Raw genomic sequence first — 18907 nt, 5'->3', positions numbered from 1 at the left:
TTGAACCATCAGTAACAAGAGCAGGTGTGAAGAGAACTTAGCGTTGCGTTGTGGTGAGCCTGAATTCCAGAGAACTCAAAGTACACGCTATGTTCTGCGAGTGACTGTTGTTGCGTTTCGCTAATTTTCACAAACTTCACGAGCAGCGCGAGAGACTGAGCATAAACAGCAATGCGCTGCATCTGTTTTCGTAACAGACGCAAATGAAGTTGGAGAACATTGAACAAGAACCAGAGATCATTTCTTTTTAGTTAGACACTGTGTATGACGCAGCAGTTCACAGAAGATAAAACAGCACAAGTCGGCGGTGAGAAACAATATTACGTCTATGCAAGTAGCTATTGTGGGGCGTGCGTGTGTGTACGTGTGTGCGCGCGCGTATCCATGTGTGCGTGTTTGTGCGTACGCGCTTCTATGCTTGTGGGATCCAGTTCAGAGGTGCAAGTCAGATGGATACAATTCACATGGTCTAACTAAGCTCACACCCACTCGAACTTACCGAGACTCACTCACACTGACACACATAAAGAAGTGCGGAAATGGTGCTCATTAAATTCAAAGGAAGCGGGTAGTTGTAAATGCCTGCAAATACATCCGGATGAGCATGAGGGCACCCGAGTGTGAGCGTGAGTCAGTGCAGACAAGCGTGGGTGTGAACATAAGTGAGTGGTACTCCGTATAACTGAGCATGATTTGGAGTGTTCACGAGTGCAATCATGTCTGAAAAGACGATTGAAAATTAGCGCATGACGGTGCCCAAAGAGTAAAGATAAATACCAACATTATTCATTAGAACTGTGATCTTGCAATAAATCGATGACCCTTTTATTACGCTGGTGATTCAGATGATGGTTTCTCTGTGTTGAGCAACAAGTAGATGAACGCGATGAAAGGACAACGGATGCGCACAACGCTGTCTGTGTCGCTTGCTTGCTTTTGTACGTGTCGTTGTACTAGATCCGTTACAGCAGAATGGCTTTGTGAGACGTATGGACCAGTTGAATCTGGGCACTGTTTCAGGTGGGCTGTAAACCCGTGAATTCATTGAAGTGACTCAACCGCCAATTTCATGATCTTAAATGGAGTCTGAGTCCGCAATTCCATTTTTTTATATTCTTATTTACATGAATATGGGCACGAGTGCGTGTGCGTCTGCTAAAGGTCTCGCTCGCGTATGGTGCGCCTGCATTTACTCGAATTTTCTCAATTTATGTCGCCCCTTCTTCCTGTACTCTATATTATCGCGAAATCTTGTACAAATGCATTGCATGTGCGGCGTGAATGGCGTTGTGCAAAACGATATGTACGCGGGTACCACCAATTACGCTGCAGTCTTCGATGATTCATGTATAACGAACCAAACATCAACGCATGTGCTCGTTACTATCGTTCTGCTTAATTGTAACGTTTTCTTTTGGGCACAAGGTCGTTATTTGACTATTTCATTTCATGGCTCTCAGCCCTGCGACAGCCTGATTCTTCATCGGCACAGCAACGTCACACGTCGTGGAGATGCTTCGGCATCCGTCTACTGGTCACCGCCATGTAGCAGTGAACTACACCTAAAGCGTGAAGACGACGCCAACGGCAGCCCTGATCATTGAGCCAGCCTCCGTGCGAAAACCTTGCTCCAGGAGCACGGGAATCTGCCAAAGAATTGCAAAAAAAAACAAGTCGCCAGCCACGATGACGGACCCTGACTCGCCTGCAGCCATCATTTTACAACAGCCCAGAAAGCCACCTACCTTCAGTGGAGCTTTGACGGGCAACCTGGAATTCTAGCTTCAGTCTTTCAAAGGGATCCCAACTTTCAACAAGTGGAACTCTGAGATTAAGTTGCACCATGTACGCTTCTCTTAGTAAGACGGCACGAGAACTCTGTTTGATTGATTGATGATTAATGTTTAATGGCGCAAGGGCATCTAAGGCCAAAGAGCGCCAGGACATGTGTTATGGTTTAGTAAAATTGTGATATTAGGACAATGATTTAAAATGGAGGCTGTATAGAGGCCTACACGTGATATATCTTTAAATACTAGTGAATGAATTCTAAAATAACCACGAAGATAAATATAAAGGCTTGAATGCATTGGTTATGGGCACACATGGTAAATTATTGCGGATTGCCCGAGTCCCCTGCTGTACAATTCTTGCCTACGCAAGAAGTGCAAGAGCTCAGACATACTTTTGCGCATCAGATTGTACCTCACCTGTGAGGCACAATCTGAATGTTAGGATGGTATGAGATGATGTCGAGAAAGTTAACTTCTGCAAGATAATTAAGCACTCTTTTAAAGTTAAATATAGCATCCTCTGATAAGAACATCGAGGGATGGGGTGGTATATGGTGTGAGTAGAGTTCTCTAAAATGAGCCAGTCGGTGTCGGTGAAGTTCAGGACATTGAATGAGGACATGTAGGACGGTTAGGTTCTCACCACAGCGTGTGCACGTCGGAGGGTCGGTTGCAGTCAAGAGGTATTTGTGAGTGCCATAGGTGTGACCTATTCTGAGTCTTGCCAGGGTGACTTCGGTGTGTCTATCAAGCTTCAGTGGGAATGGTTTCGTTAACTGCGGTTTAAGCAGGTGCAGCTTATTTTCAACTTCCTTGTCCCACTCAGCTTGCCAATGTTTATGGAGCGCCTTTCGTACCGCAGGTTTCATATCTACACCAGGTACCCTGCTTACATCAATTATGTCCCGATGAGCCGCTTCCCCAGCATTTTTGTCCGCCATTTCATTACCTGCGATCCCAGAGTGGCCTGGCACCCAGCAAAGAACAAGAGCAAGGTTTTGTTTATGCGCTACGTGGATCTGTTTAAGGAGCTCGTTAATTACAGGGTTTCGGCTTGCTTTCCCAGGCAGCACACCAGCATTGGTCCAACCATGGCCCAATGCTGGCAGAAATTGGTACCAATGTTGGACCAATGTTGGCATATTGGCAAAGTGCAACCCAATCCAATGTTGGCCCAGCGTTCAAGCCAAGATTGGACCAATGTTATGCCAATGCAGCAGCCATTGTGCTGCCAGCGTAGGACCAGCGTTAAAGCCAAGATTGGACCAATGTTATGCCAATGCAGCAGCCATCGTAGGACCAGCGTTAAAGCCAAGATTGGGCCAATGTTATGCCAATGCAGCAGCCATCGTGCTGCCAGCGTAGGACCAGCCTTAAAGCCAAGATTGGACCAATGTTATGCCAATGCAGCAGCCATCGCAGGACCAGCGTTAAAGCCAAGATTGGGCCAATGTTATGCCAATGCAGCAGCCATCGCAGGACCAGCGTTAAAGCCAAGATTGGGCCAATGTTATGCCAATGCAGCAGCCATCGTGCTGCCAGCGTAGGACCAGTGTTCAGCCATATCGTTACCAATATTAATGCCAGCTTTGAGCCAATGCCCTTTGCATGACGAATATTCTAGATATGCTGGCTTTAGAGCACGCACACATTCTTACCGCAAACATTTTGCTAGCGGCATTTTTTGTAGCAATTGTCCCCTTACTCTCTTCCTCAATAGTAGCTAGGAAAGCTCGACAAAAAGATGTCAAGAAGCAGAAGTCATATATGACTGCAAATAATAATAAAAGAATACTGAAATTGACGTTTATGACAGTTTATTTGCGAATAAATTTTCACAAACAGGCATTTTCCGTGGATCTAGATGGGTGACGCTCGGTTATCTTCAAACAGTTTATTTACAGGCACTGCCCTCAGGATAGGAATTGGGCAAGGTGCCGAGGACGGTGGGCTGGCCAGGGGCTTCAGGGCATGGAGCTGACGTCGGTAGGCAGGTTTGTCAGTGCTTGGATGACAGCAGGCTTATCAGGCCCCCGAGGACCACGATAACGCGGTGGTTTCGTTGATATTGCCACCATATCCGATAGCGACTTCACCATTACTTGGAGGAAATGTTTGCACTGTAAAATGAAAAGAAACAATGTCAGAGATGTTGGTATGACAAATGTATGATGGAGAGTTTTCATTTGAAAAATCGCCATACTGCAACAATATTATAAGTCTGAGCAGAGAGTTCGAAGGGGTGAATCAAGAAACTTTCTTGCAAGAGATTTGTCCAGTAACACTTCCTAATATTTCGACATATATGGCATACCTTGTACAAGATGTAACGTAACACTTAGAACAGACATAAAATGCGCAGTCCGCTTTGTTTACAGCTCACACTTAGTCAGCGTAGCACTTTAAAATTAAAAATTGCAGCAAAACCTGATGCAGCACAAAAAGCCTAGTTTCAGACAGTGTAGACACAATGCGGCCTTCGTGCGAAATTTTTAATGTGGAAACCGAGAAGTTCCGTCAAGAAACACTAGTAAAAGAAGCATTTATTCGAAAAGAAAAAAATACTGTCAGCTGGAAATGATGCTTGACCTATACCAGTGAGAAGAAGCGTGGTTCCTCGGTATCACTAGCAGGATCAGGCCGCACGCGTGGCTTGATAAAATCATAGTCCTGGAATTTGGGTGAAATTCACAGAGATTTACACGTGGTTCTACTCCAGGCACTATTCAAAGGCTGCAAATAAAAAGAGCTATTTAATTACAGGCATTCTACATTAGCCAGGCCTGTTTCAGTAATATATATACCGCGTGATATTGCTTGGGTGATATAGCTTCGGTGATATTGCTTCTGATAAAACTTAGAACATGCGCAAAAAAAATGCACTCACCATTGTATGATCCATGCTTCTTTGTATCTGAGTTCATCCCACATCGAAGACGCTGCCCACGAGCGCCGACTTCTTTTCTAATTGTTGTTTCGCCTATATTAATTCTAACACCCACAAAAATTCGTGGCCACATTGCTGCGTATTTCAAGATGTAGGCTTCTCAGTAGGAATGACGACAGCAAGCGAGCATTTTTCACGAGAGGAGTGCGCTGGCAAGAACGGACGGCAAGCACTCAGGTGGTGTTGCACCCAGTCGGCGTGCTAGCGACACATAGAAAGAAAGAGTGAAAGGAAAGGGTGAACGAAGAATACGGCGTAAACGCCACTTTCCCCCGCTGGGCCTAGCCCGAACGGGTTTTGGGGTGGCAGCGATGGAGGGCGACAAGGAGGACAATAGTGACCCCGCCGCTTTCCCCCATGCTTCCGAGAGCACCCAATTCGACACAGCAGCTTATGGCTGTCTGAACGCTTGACTGACAGCATTGACCAGGCTCACCTGGGTGCGTGAAGGAGAGGCAAGGGGGGGCTGAAGGACGGAAAGCTAGGCCGAAAAAAAAAATCCGGAATGCGCCGTGCCTACTAAAGGCAAAGACAAGAGCTTGTTGACACGCAAATGCCAAAACGTGCAATTAATTTTTTTTCTGTCAGGGGCATTCATACAAGGAGCATACTACACATGCACGAACAAACAAATATATTAGAATAGGAGCATGATGTCGCCACAACATGCCATGCATGCTAAACAAACAAACAATAGTTTCACTAGTGCATATGCGCTCCATCTCGATGCAATATAAAACGGTTCCATCAGCTCTGAGGCACTGTAATTCTCGATTCTCCTCAGAATCCTGACCCACTAAAGCCGCGGAGCGTACATGCAAAAAATACAATGCGCAGGCAAATTTGCAATACCGTTGCTTCTTATGGAAAGCTCAAGTTCTTATTCACGATCAATAAAGCAGTGGCTAAATTTATGCGACTTCCCCTGCTTGCTACGTGGTACACTGGCTTTTCGCTTTAGGGGACACATTTCGGTAAAGGAGGAGTGCAATAATGGCGGTGTACCATTCATGGAGTTGACATGGGAGAACATATTTTTGGTTCCTGCGCAGTGTGCCTGTGATCAGTGCGTTAGTTTTCAAAACACGTTGTTCAATCTCAGCAAGTCGTAGAGCACTAAAAGCCGACAAGGCGAAAATTAGCTTATTACGGGCCAATGTCCTACAAAGAAAGCCAACTACTAACCCATATTGGCAAATCCATACCAAAGTCGGACCAATAATTCCCGCCTTGTTGAACGGCAGTGCCAATATTGTTTACTGACTGTGTAAAGTGGACCAACATTGGATCTCTATCAGAATGGCACAGCCAATATTGTTTACTTACTGTGTAAAGTGGGCCAACATTGGATCTCTATCAGAATGGCACAGCCAATATTGTTTACTGACTGTGTAAAGTGGGCCAACATTGGATCTCTATCAGAATGGCACAGCCAATATTGTTTACTGACTGTGTAATGTGGGCCAACGTTGGATCTCTATCACAATGGCACAGCCAATATTGGCGCCACGCTGTTAACCTAAGGCCAACATTGGGCCAGGAACCAGAATGGCACTGCCAATATTGGAACCACGCTGTTAATCTTAGGCCATCATTGGGCCAAGAAGTGCCAATATGTTTCCAACGTTGGCCCAACCTGACGTGCCGCCTGGGTTGCCACAGGAGAGGGCTGTGACAACGCTTAAGGAATCTGTGTATATTATAGACTTTTCTATCTTGTGTTGTACTATATAGTCAATAGTGATCAGAATACCGTACGCTTCCGCTGTAAAAATGCTGCTGTGTTTATGCAAGGTTTTAGTGTTCGAGAAGTTTGGGCCATGAGCTGCACATGATACCGAATTTGCAGACTTTGAAGCATCAGTGAAGAATGCAGTAGATCTGTACTTGTCTTCAAGAGCCATGAAATGTTGCTGGATGAGGGCACTTGGACAACTCTTTTTCTTAAGCTCTCTAAAGGAAAAGTCACAAGTGACAGGATATTGCTCCCAAGGTGGGATGGGTTCAGAATAGTCACTATCCTGCAGATCTGTGAAAACTATTGCAAGTTTTTCAGCAACAGATTTTACTGCCAACGGGAACGGCGGGGCGTGTGAAGGCCTGTTTAAGTAAAACTGATTTGTGGACTGATCACTTATGAGTGCTTTGCATGGATGTTGTTTTAGTGACATGATTCTTATGGCATAGGTGACTCCCAGATATGTACGCTGATAATCCAGTGGCCACTGATCTGATTCTGCATATAGACTTTGGACGGGGCTCGTCCGAAAGGCACCAAGCGCTAGACGAATACCTAAGTGATATACAGGATCGAGTACTCTAAGTGTTGTCTTTGAAGCCGACTGGTATACAATACATCCATAGTCTATGCGGGACAACACAAGGCTTTTAAAAAGAGACAGGAGGCAATACCTATCTGTTCCCCACGATGATGATGATGATGATGTGTGGTTTTTTGTGGCGCAAGGGCCAGGTTTGGCCAAAGAGCGCCATGACAGGTGGTAATGTTGACGATGTATTATGGGAGATGTGACTTGGCTGTAAAGTGGCCTAAAAATATTCGCTGTAAAGTGCGTAAAATTAACTTGTTATAAAATTATGGCGATGACAGATGACGAATACTGTGAAGACTAAAATCCATCGTGAAAGAATGATGCAGAATAGAAAATATATGAGATGGTAAAAATGCCTGGAGCACTGTTGCCTCGCCAGAGCCCTTGAAACACAAGGGCCTAGAGGCACGTGCTACACGAAAGAACTATCGCAGCGCCATCCTCTGAAGAGAGAAGACGCTACGAACATGTTGGGCTAACAACATGCAACACAACATCTTTCAGATAACTTAGGACTGCGTTAGTGTCGAAGAGCGGTTCTGGGCCGAGTAACATTACAGGATGAAGGGGAATATGCTGCCGGTATGCTAACGGAAAATGTTTCTTTCTGTCAGATTCGGCTTTCCGACACTCCAGGAGGACATGGAGGACGGTCAGCCTCTCCCCGCATCTACCGCAAGTTGGAGGATCATTTTCAGTGAGTAAGAAGTTGTGTGTACCAAATGTGTGTCCTATTCTGAGGCGACAGAATAGGACATCTGTTCGCCGTGATTTTGTTACGGAGGGCCAAGAACCTAACTGTGGCTTTATCACGTGCAGTTTGTTATTTACTTCTGCGTCCCACTTACGTTGCCAGTGGTTTCGCAGTTTCCTTCTTAAGAAAGGCTTCAGGTCCGTGACAGGGACCGAAGCAGTAGGACTGACTGTATGCAGTGAAATTGATGTGGCCATCTGGTCTGCTAGAACGTTACCCTCGATGCCCCTATGTCCAGGCACCCAGCATATAATGACATGCTGGTTAGACATATACGCTCTACAGAGGACGGAATAGAGCTCAATAATTACGGGGTTTCTGTGTTTACCGTGTGACTTCAAGGCTTTTACCACGCTTAAGGAGTCTGTAAATAAAATTGTTTTTTGAATATTTGATTTTCTGATATGTTTCATAGCCGACAGTAGTGCATAGGCCTCAGCCGTAAATATGCTTGTTTCAGGGTGCAGTACACCGGATTCCGAGAAGGATGGGCCAATGGCTGCGTAGGACACCCCGGCATGCGACTTAGAAGCGTCCGTATAAAACTCTGTGCACGAGTACTTGTACTGGAGCTCCAAGAAGTGCATTTTGATATGTGTCTCTGACGCATGTTTAGTGACCTGTACAAAGGATGTGTCACATTCTATCAGCTGCCACTCCCAGGGTGGTACTAGCTTAGCTGGAGGCATTAGGCGTTGGTCGAGAACTGGGACATCCATTTCCGTGCTAAGTTCTCTTGCACGCAGTGAGAAAGGACGTCTCACAGAGGGTCTGTTATGAAAAAGTGTTTCACATGTCAAGTCGTTAACGGTTGTGAAACACGGATGTTCCTTATTAGAGCGCACTTTCAGAAAATAGTTGAAGCTGATGTAAGTTCTCCGAAAATGGAGTGACCACTCATCGGACTCAACATACAAACTTTCAACAGGGCTTGTTCTAAATGCCCCAGTGGCCAGACGGATTCCCAGATGGTGTACGGGGTCTAACATCTTTAGCGCGCTCGGGGCGGCAGAGTGATACACTGCGGCTCCATAGTCTATTCGCGACCGAACTAGGCTCCTGTAAAGATTCAACAGGCACTTCCTGTCACTACCCCATGTTGTGTATGACAGGATTTTAAGTAGGTTCATTGTTTTTAGACATTTTTCTTTGACATGTTTTATGTGAGGAATGAAAGTGAGCCTAGAGTCAAGAATAACACCAAGGAATTTGTGTTCTTTGCTGACAGGAATTTGGTGTCCGCCCAGTTCTACACAAGGATCTAGGACCAGGCCTCTCTTTCTTGTGAAGAGAACACAAGCACTTTTGTGGGGGTTGACCTTAAATCCGTTTTCGTCTGCCCACTTGGAAACCTTGTTCAAGCCCTGCTGTACCTGTCTTTCGCATACTGTAAGATTGCAGGATTTGAAGCCTATTTGTATATCATCTACGTATACGGAATAAAAAATGGCAGGTGGTAGTGAAGCACGTAGCGTGTTCATTTTTACGATAAAGAGAGTGCAGCTGAGCACGCCTCCCTGGGGTACACCAGTTTCTTGCGTAAAGGGACGTGAGAGTTCATTGCCGACTTTTACTCGGAAGGTACGATTTGACAAATAGCTTTCAATTGTGTTCAGCATATTTCCACGGATGCCAATTGCCGACAGGTCTCGTAAGATCCCGTAACGCCATGCCGTGTCATATGCCTTCTCCATATCGAGGAATATCGATAGAAAAAACTGTTTATGTATAAAGGCATCGCGGATATATCCTTCCATGCGCACAAGATGATCGGTTGTGGACCGCCCTTCTCGGAATCCACACTGATAAGGATCGAGTATATTGTTGAGCTCAAGGAAATGTATAAGTCTGCGATTTATCATTTTTTCAAAAAGCTTACACAGACAATTAGTTAGAGCTATCGGACGGTAACTAGCCGCCAAGGAAGGGTCTTTTCCCTGCTTTAGGACAGGAACCACAATCGCTTGTTTCCATGTGGATGGGAGGTACCCCGAAGCCCAAATAGTATTGTATAGTGTAAGAAGTGTAACTTGTGCGTCAGTATGTAGGTGCCTGATCATGTCATACATGACTCTGTCTGGTCCCGGTGCAGTGCTTTTACATGTGTTCAAGGCAGCTCTCAACTCGGCAATACCGAAAGGCCGGTTATACTGTTCATTCTGCCTGGATTTCCGTATGATTGGCTGACGTTCTATTATTTCTTTATGTTTAAGAAAGGACTGAGAATAATTGATTGAGCTTGACACACGCTCAAAGTGCTCCCCAAGTGAATCTGCCTGGTCTTGCAGGGTTTCGCCTTGTGTGTTTACTAAAGGGAGGGAGTATGTTTGTCGCCCTCTTATTCTACTAACCCTGTTCCAGACTTTGGCCTCATCTGTATACGAGTTGATACCTGTTAAAAAGTTCTGCCAGCTCTCTCTTCTGGCCTGTCGGCGGGTTCGCCTGCCTTGGGATTTAACTTTTTTAAAATTGATAAGATTCTCCGCAGTGGGGGAGGCGCGTAGCAACCCCCACGCTTTATTTTGTTTCTTACGAGCGATCCTACAATCATGATTCCACCAGGGGACACGCCGTTTGCCTGCCAATCCATTTACTTGTGATATACATTTAGTTGCGGCATCTATGATGAAGGCTGTAAAGTACTCCACAGCTGCATCGATTTCTAAAGAAGACATATCAGCCAGCGAGATGTTAGTAAGTGTTCGAAATTTCTCCCAGTCAGCTGTGTCTATCTTCCACCTAGGAGCTTGCGGAGGATATTCGTTTTCTTTAGATGTTGTTATCAGTATAGGGAAGTGGTCGCTCCCGTAAGGATTGTTCGTGACTTCCCATACGAGTTCGGGCAGTATGGACGGGGAAACTATGGTAAGATCTATTGAAGAAAAGGTTCTGTTTGCTAGGGAGTAATACGTGGGTTCCTTCTTATTGAGCAAGCACGCACCTGAAGAAAAAAGGAACTGTTCAACAAGGCGACCTCGCGCGTCTGTACGAGTGTCGCCCCACAGGGAGCTGTGCGCATTGAAATCCCCAAGAACAACATAGGGTTCTGGCAACTCGTCTATAAATGACTGAAATTCATGTTTGTTTAATTTGTAGTTTGGGGGTACGTAGATCGAACAAATGGTGACGAGTTTATCCAGAAGAACAGCTCGAACCGCCACTGCTTCGAGGGGCGTTTGTAGCTGTAAACGCTGACAGGAAACACTTTTATGAATCAAAATGGCAACGCCGCCTGAAGATACGACAGCATCATCGCGATCTTTGCGATAAGTTATGTACTGTCGGAGAAAGTTGGTGTGTTTGGGTTTTAAGTTTGTTTCTTGTAAACACAGCACTTTGGGATTGTGTTTGTGGATTAATTCTTGAACATCATCAAGGTTTCTAAGGAGACCTCTGACGTTCCACTGAATTATCTGTGTATCCATATTGGGAGATAATATGTGCTGTGTGTACAGAAACAGAAGTAGTGTTTATGGAAATCACAGTGATTAAATTACAGAGCCCTTTCGAGGCCCTGTAACGGGAGTTTTGCCCTTTCTGGAGCGTTCGAGTGAACCTCGCCGCTCCTTAGGCGCTTGGCGCCCCTGGAGGATAGGTGTAGTGTCCATTGCCTCTTGTGAGGCGCCGGACACGTGCTCTTGCGAGCGAGAGGTTATCAGGGAGTGTCCTGCCTTGGAGGGCAAGACTGCTGCGCCCAACAGCCCGGAGGTCGTTGGGGCTCCCTGAGGGATTTGGCTGCGCCGGCCGTTGCCAGCGCTGGAAGGGACCTGGGAGGTTGAGGCAGCCTCGGCTGCGCCCACCTTCGGGATCGATGGTCCCCTCTCCACGGTTGGCGGAGCAGCGCTAGCTGCAACCGCCGCAGGGGCAGACGGCGTAACTGCCGACTCACTGCTTGTGGGTCGGACAGCCGCCGGAGGCCGTTGTGACGCTGCCCCCTGACGCGCCACTTCGGCAAAGCTTTTCTTGGGCAGGTATGAAACCCGCCTGCGTGCCTCTTTGAAAGTGATATTTTCCTTGACTTTAATTGTAACAATTTCCTTTTCTTTCTTCCAGGATGGGCACGACCGCGAGTACGCGGCGTGCTCCCCATCGCAGTTTACACAGCGGAGAGCGTTCTCACAGGTTTCAGTGGTGTGTTCTTTGGCACTGCATTTAGCACAGGTTTGGCGGCCTCGGCAGCTCTGCGAGCTGTGGCCGAAGCGCTGGCATTTGAAACATCGGAGTGGATTAGGCACGTAAGGCCTGACACGGAGCTTTATGTACCCGGCCTCGATTGATTCCGGCAGGACACTTGAATTGAAGGTGAGAATTAGGTGTTTGGTTGCAATTTCTTTACCATCGCGCCTCATCTTTATTCTTTTCACATTAACAACATTTTGCTCGTTCAAGCCCTCTAGGAGCTCTGCCTCTGTCAGCTGAAGCAGGTCATCATCTGAGACAACCCCACGTGAAGTGTTCATAGTGCGGTGCGGAGTCACCGTCACTTGTACGTCCCCAAATGACACGAGACTGGATAACTTCTCAAATTGTTTCAGATTCTGGAGCTCCAAGAGGAGATCTCCACTTGCCATCCTTGTTGCCTTGTAACCTTGACCAAGAGCCTCAGTTAAGGACTTTGAAACTAGAAATGGGGAGATTGTGCGTACTTGTGTGTCTGATTTTTCCGAGTGAATAACATGAAATCGTGGGAAGTTGGGTCTTTCACGACCAAAGAACTTGAATACATCTTCGGTGCGCCCTCTTTTCTGAGGGCGATCAAGGAGGGGTGGGAAGGAATTTGCCATAAGAGAATTTAGTTTTCGGCAATAACGCCAGCCACCCACCATGGAGCCCAACAAGGGGACGTTACAGGGACTGTAAAAACAGGTCCTGCAAACGCCAGCTGTACGTTGTTACTATAACCAAATATGAGATAACCTAGGTTGGTTATTCACACAAGGTTAACCCTTGCTGCCTGGATTGATTGATGTGTAGTGTTTTATGGCGCAAGGGCCAGGTATGGCCAAAGAGCGCCATGACAAATGTTATGTTAGCGGTGCATTGTGAATGATGCAGGCAATGAGTTAGGCAATGAATTTCTTATGGTATATGTGACATGGCTGTAAGAAGGCCTAAAATCGTTCGCTGTGGATGGCGTAAAATATGTAGTTGCTAAAATAATGACTGACTAAATAATGCTGTGGGCTATGGTAATGGGGTCTCGCTAAAAGCATGATGCAATAAAACATAGCATTGACACTTTAGATTCAAGGAAGCCTTTGAGTACAAGGCTGTTATACGTGAGCTAAAAATGTCCTGGCCAAATGATTTCGAGAGTGTCTGTTTCAGCTAAAAACGCTAAAACTAATTTCGGATTAAAAAGCGGTTCATTGCCGAGAAAAAATTTCGGGTGAAGGGGAATATTTTCGCGATATGCAGAAATGAAATACTTTTTCCTTTGTGTTTCTAATGCAGGGCATTGAATAAGAACGTGCAGGACTGTGAGGTTCTGGCCGCACTTACCACAAGTGGGAGGATGCCCCTCAGTCAAGAGGTAAGAGTGAGTGCCGTAAGTGTGTCCTATTCTTAATCGGCAAAGGAGCACTTCGTTATATCGTGATGTTCTCTCCGATACCCAATATCCTAATTTGGGTTTTATCAAGTACAGTTTATTTGATATCTGAGCATTCCACTGCTGCTGCCAGTGGATTTTCAGTTTGTGACGCAAGTATGCTTTAAGATCTGTAGCAGGGATGGGTATGTTTGTGTCTGTGTCATTAAAAGCTACCGAAGTAGCTTTCTCGTCAGCAGCTTCGTTGCCCTGTATGCCACAGTGGCCAGGTACCCAGCATAGGATGATCGTTTGCTTAGCACTATAAGCTGAGCACAGTAATGTATACAATTGGTTAAAGACAGTGTTTTTATGTTTACGTACATTCATAAGGGTTCGCACTACACTCAATGAGTCTGTGAACACTGTAGCCTTAGTAAGATTCGTTTGCCTGATGTGCTTCACTGCAGAGAGTATCGCATATGCTTCCGCTGTAAAGATAGATGTATATGGGTTCAATGTACCGGATATTAAGAATTCTGGTCCTATTGCTGCGTAAGCAACACCAGAAGACGACTTAGAGGCATCTGTATAAAATTCAGCACAAGAATATTTCTCCTGAAGCTCAAGAAAATGTGATCGTATGTGTGCCTCAGGTGCTCGTTTTGTTATTTCTGCAAACGAGACATCACATTCGATAGACTGCCATTCCCACGGTGGTGGAAGCCGCGTAGTTGCCATTATGACATTCTCTAAAATCGGCACAGCTGTTTCCTCGGACAATGCTTCCAACCGAAGGGACAGAGGAGGTCTAGTGCCTGGGCGGTTGCGGAAAAGCCTAGCCGTAGACAGGTCGTGAATAACTGAATGGCACGGATGATGGAAATTTGATTTGACTTTAAGGGCATAAGAGAGAGTTAAATATGTTCTTTGGCGATGTAGGGACCATTCATTCGATTCAGCATACAGGCTTTCTACAGGGCTAGTCCTGAACGCACCAGTAGCAAGACGGATACCCAAGTGGTGGACGGAATCGAGCATCTTCAACGCGCTAGGCGTGGCAGAGTTATACACAATGGCTCCGTAGTCAAGGCGTGACCGTATAAGGCTTTTGTACAAGCTCAACAGGCACCTTCTGTCACTTCCCCAAGATGTGCGGGACAAGAGCTTCAGTAGATTCATTGTCCTCAAGCATTTCATTTTCAAATATTTTAAGTGTGGGATAAAAGTTAGTTTGGAGTCTAGAATGAGGCCTAGAAATTTATGTTCATGACTAACAGATAGCCGTTCTCCATTAAGATCAATAACGGGCTCCGGTATTACCCCTCTCTTATTGGAGAAAAGAATGCATGTACTTTTTTCAGGGTTCAGTCTAAAGCCGTTCTCGTCTGCCCACTTAGACAACTTATTCAGGCCAAGCTGCACTTGTCGCTCGCATATACTAAGATTACATGACTTGTACCCTATTTGGATATCATCCACGTATACGGAATAAAACATTGTACGTGGTATGATAGTATGGAGCGAATTCATTTTTACAAGGAATAAAGTACAGCTCAGCACTCCACCTTGTGGCACACCTGTTTCCTGAGTAAATAGACGAGATAGGACATTACCAATACGAACATGAAATGTGCGGTTGCACAGATAACTTTGGATCACCTTTAGCAAGTTGCCTCGGACGCCCATTCCAGCTAGATCACGAATAATTCCGAAACGCCAAGTAGTATCGTATGCTTTCTCCATGTCTAAAAATACCGATAAGAAAAACTGTTTGTGCACAAAGGCATCCCGGATATTTGTCTCGATACGGACAAGTTGATCTGTTGTGGATCTATGTTCCCTGAAGCCACACTGCAAGGGATCTAGTATCTTGTTACTTTCAAGAAAATGCACCAAGCGATGGTTAGTAATTTTCTCAAAAAACTTACATAGGCAGCTTGTTAGGGCTATAGGCCTATAGCTGCTGGCCAAAGACGGGTCCTTGCCGTCTTTCAGAATAGGGATTACGATTGCTTTCTTCCAGGCTGACGGGATATAGCTAGCAGAGAATATGGCGTTAAAAAGGGAGAGCAGTGTTTTGTGTGCTTCGGGATGCAGATGTTTAATCATCTCGTAAATTATTCGATCGGTTCCAGGAGCTGATTGATTACAACTATGCAGTGCAGCCTGGAATTCAGCCATAGGCAGGTTGCGAACGTAGTTCCCGCGCCTACTAGGGCGCCCCTCGCGGCGGCGAGCGCGGAACCGGCAGGATACGACCGGCCCGCTTGCGTTCGGAAAGCCTGTATGTGGACTGTTTCGCGCGTAGCTGTTGCCTTTTCTGAGCAATGCCGAAGTGCAACCCGAGCTGTTGAGTAGTGGGCTGCAACAGCACGTACACCAACTCACGAGGAACAAAGTTTTACAGGTTTCCAAGCCGACCGTATGATGCAGAACGGCGTCAACACTGGATAGCGCTCGTGAGACGGCATAAGCTGTTTTATGTTCCGGCGTTATGTCAAGTGCGTTATAACGCTGAATTCTTTGCTTTTACAGCAATGATGGCAGCAACGGGACACCTGCAGTCAGTGGCGTAGCTAGGTCGTCTGGCACCCGGTGCCCATAGGTCTTCTGTCCCCTCCCCCCCCCCCTCCCCGGGTTTATTCGAGGAAGGTGAGGTTATCAACAATTTCCGTGTGTCTCCAGACGTATATGACACCCCCACACAGGCCCCTTGGACCCCCCCCCCCCCCCCCCACCCCGTTGCTACGCCACTGCCTGCAGTGCGTACCAGGATATGCAGCAAACAAAGTAGTTTGTTCCCACACTGTACTGCAGTAAAGCTGTGGAACTCTTTCCCAATTCTCTCCCATTCAAACAGCGCTAGGGCTTGCTGAGATATTTGAGGAGGGGTTGAAGCCGGCTGAGCTGGCATACGCCCTTCTGCGCCCAGCATATTATCAACGAAGGGGCAGTTGAGATAACCAAAATTTTTGACAACGTGGTTTATTGGAACCTCCTTTGCACGCACTGAAAAAATCGCAACATAAGAGTATCGCACTTCCAGTAACTTGGGCGAAAATATTTTCCCAGCGTAGTCTAACACAACTGGTAAGTTCATCCCCTTTTTTCTGTGTTTGGGGAGAGCAACGTCAGAATACCTCTGGTAGATCTTACGAGTCGTTCATACGCTCCACGTTCCTGAATGAGATGTTTTGGATTCGTATTTGCCGTCCTGTATGTACAGGGAAACTACCGCGGCGTCCTTGCACTTCCCTGCGATGCCAGCACGGCAATCGCAGCTCCCCGCTAGGATTTGTCTGCTGTCGCCGATCTTCAAGAATCAATGTCGCCTATAATTTCATGCGTCCACACCGTAGATAACGAAGTAACTTACGCTGAGCTTCACGCATCTCGCTGGTGCATTATTTTTCGCTTGCGGAATAAACCTAGCAGTCACTTCCGATTAGTGCGAGTTCAACACTTCCCTCACGTCGTAGACGTGCCCCACTTCAAATAGACGACTTCCTTTCTCTAAATTCTTTTCACGAAAGAAGCTATGAAGATCTTGTAATTCCCGAAACCCGGTTAAAATTAATATCGGCACGCTGTTTAGCGCCATCGCTACCGTTTGGCAGGACGCCAAACACGCAGCGCGGGCTGCTGACGCCGTGAGTTATCCTACCACATTCGCGCAACTATTCGTCAGATGGCGCTAGGGGTCGGAAAGACAGGGCGCCGCCTATGCACTTGCAACCTGCCCATATTGAAAGGACGGTTGTACGGTTCATCGATCTTTCCTTTTTGGTCCAGAGGCCGTCTCTCAGCTTGTTTCTGGTATCTAAGGAATGCATCGGAGTAATGCAATGGGCTGGAAATGTTTTCAAAATGTGCCCCAAGAGAGTCAGCTTGGTCCTGAAGGGTATTTCCTTGCGTGTTTACTAGTGGTAGAGGATGAGTTTGCCGACCTTTGATTTTATTCACTCTGTTCCAAGCTTTTCGTTCATCATTATAAGAGTTGATGCTAGAAATATATCTTTGCCAGCTCTCCCTTTTGGCACGGCGCCGCGTTCTTCTACCCTCAGACTTTATTTTCTTGAAAATGATCAAATTCTCCGTAGTTGGAAAGTCTCGAAGGTTCTTCCAAGCTTTATTTTGATTTCTACGCGCTTTTTTGCAGTCATCGTTCCACCATGGAACACGTCGCTTACAGGACGATCCATTTGTTACGGGGATACATACTGACGCCGCATCAACTATGAACACTGTGAAGTATGTCACTGCATCTTCGATAGATAGATTACAGATGTCATTCCAAGTCAAATGTGTTAGCTCCCTGTATCGTGTCCAATCGGCACAATCGACTTTCCACTGGGAGACATGTGGAGAGCACTCATCACCTCTTGTTAGTTTTATGACAATGGGGAAATGGTCACTCCCGTACGGATTCTCAATCACGTTCCAGTCCAGATGCGGCAAGAGTGAACTCGATGCAATGCTCAAATCAATAGATGAAAATGTTTTGTTTGCGACACAGTAAAATGTAGGATCTTTTCCATTTAGCAAACAAGCATCTGTAGAGAGGAGGAAGTTTTCCACTAAGCGTCCCCTGGCATCACAACGACGGCTTCCCCAAAGGGTGTTGTGTGCATTAAAATCTCCAAGGACAATGTAAGGTTCAGGCAGTTCATAGATAAAGGTGTCAAATTCTGTTTTTGAAAGTTGGTAGTTCGGAGGGATATATAGTGAGCAAATTGTTACTAGTTTATTAAACAATATCGCACGTACTGCAACTGCTTCTAGGGGTGTTTTAAGCTGTAATTGCCGGCATGCAACACCCTTATCTACAATTATTGCCACACCGCCAGACGAGGCAAGGGCGTCGTTGCGGTCTTTCCGGAAAATGGCATACTGCCGGAGAAAGTTCGTGCATGAAGGATTAAGATGTGTTTCCTGGACACACAGCACCTTTGGATTGTACTTATTTAAGAGTTCCTTAATGTCGTCTAGGTTGTGGAGTAAACCCCTGACATTCCATTGTATTATCTGTGTATCCATGATGTGTGGAGCTTGTGCTGTGTGTCTAAGAAATATAACCAAGCTCACGAAGCCTTTCCAGGCCCCTTGATGCGAGCTCTCTCTTTCTTCCCGGCGCGCTCGAGGGAGCTGCGCCGTTCCTTGGGCGTCTGAGACGCCGGATTTGTGCTCGTATCCATCACCTCTTCTGAGGCGGTGGATACTGCCCGCGGAGCGGGGATTTTCGCGGGGGTGGTGGGCCGATCTGCACGTGCAGTGGCCCTGGGTTCAACAGGCCCGAGGGCCTGCTGTTCCTCCTTTGCGGGGGCTGGAACAGCGCTGGCTGTTCCGGCCGGGGGGGCTAATGGCGTGACCGCCGTCACACTCCGTGTGACTTGGGCGGCTGCCGAATGATGTAGCGCTGCCCCCCGGCGCGCCACATCGGTGTAGGAAGGACTAGACTGATTGTGGAGAGCGAAACGTTTGCGTGCCTCTGGAAAAGATAGGTTTAGTTTGACTTTCAGTTCTATGATTTGTTTCTCTTTCTTCCAC

The 18907-nt window shown here is 46.5% G+C and overlaps 1 protein-coding gene across 3 annotated transcripts in view; it reads right to left on the bottom strand.

Annotated features, from left to right (window-relative positions):
- LOC135902763 (neprilysin-1-like) overlaps positions 1-18907 on the bottom strand; it is a 151598-nt gene that overhangs the window by 110883 nt on the left and 21808 nt on the right. The window lies entirely within an intron of this gene.

This window comes from Dermacentor albipictus, chromosome 2, assembly GCF_038994185.2.
Source record: "Dermacentor albipictus isolate Rhodes 1998 colony chromosome 2, USDA_Dalb.pri_finalv2, whole genome shotgun sequence".
NCBI classification, from domain to species: domain Eukaryota; kingdom Metazoa; phylum Arthropoda; class Arachnida; order Ixodida; family Ixodidae; genus Dermacentor; species Dermacentor albipictus.
This window is presented reverse-complemented; position numbering and strand designations above follow the sequence as displayed.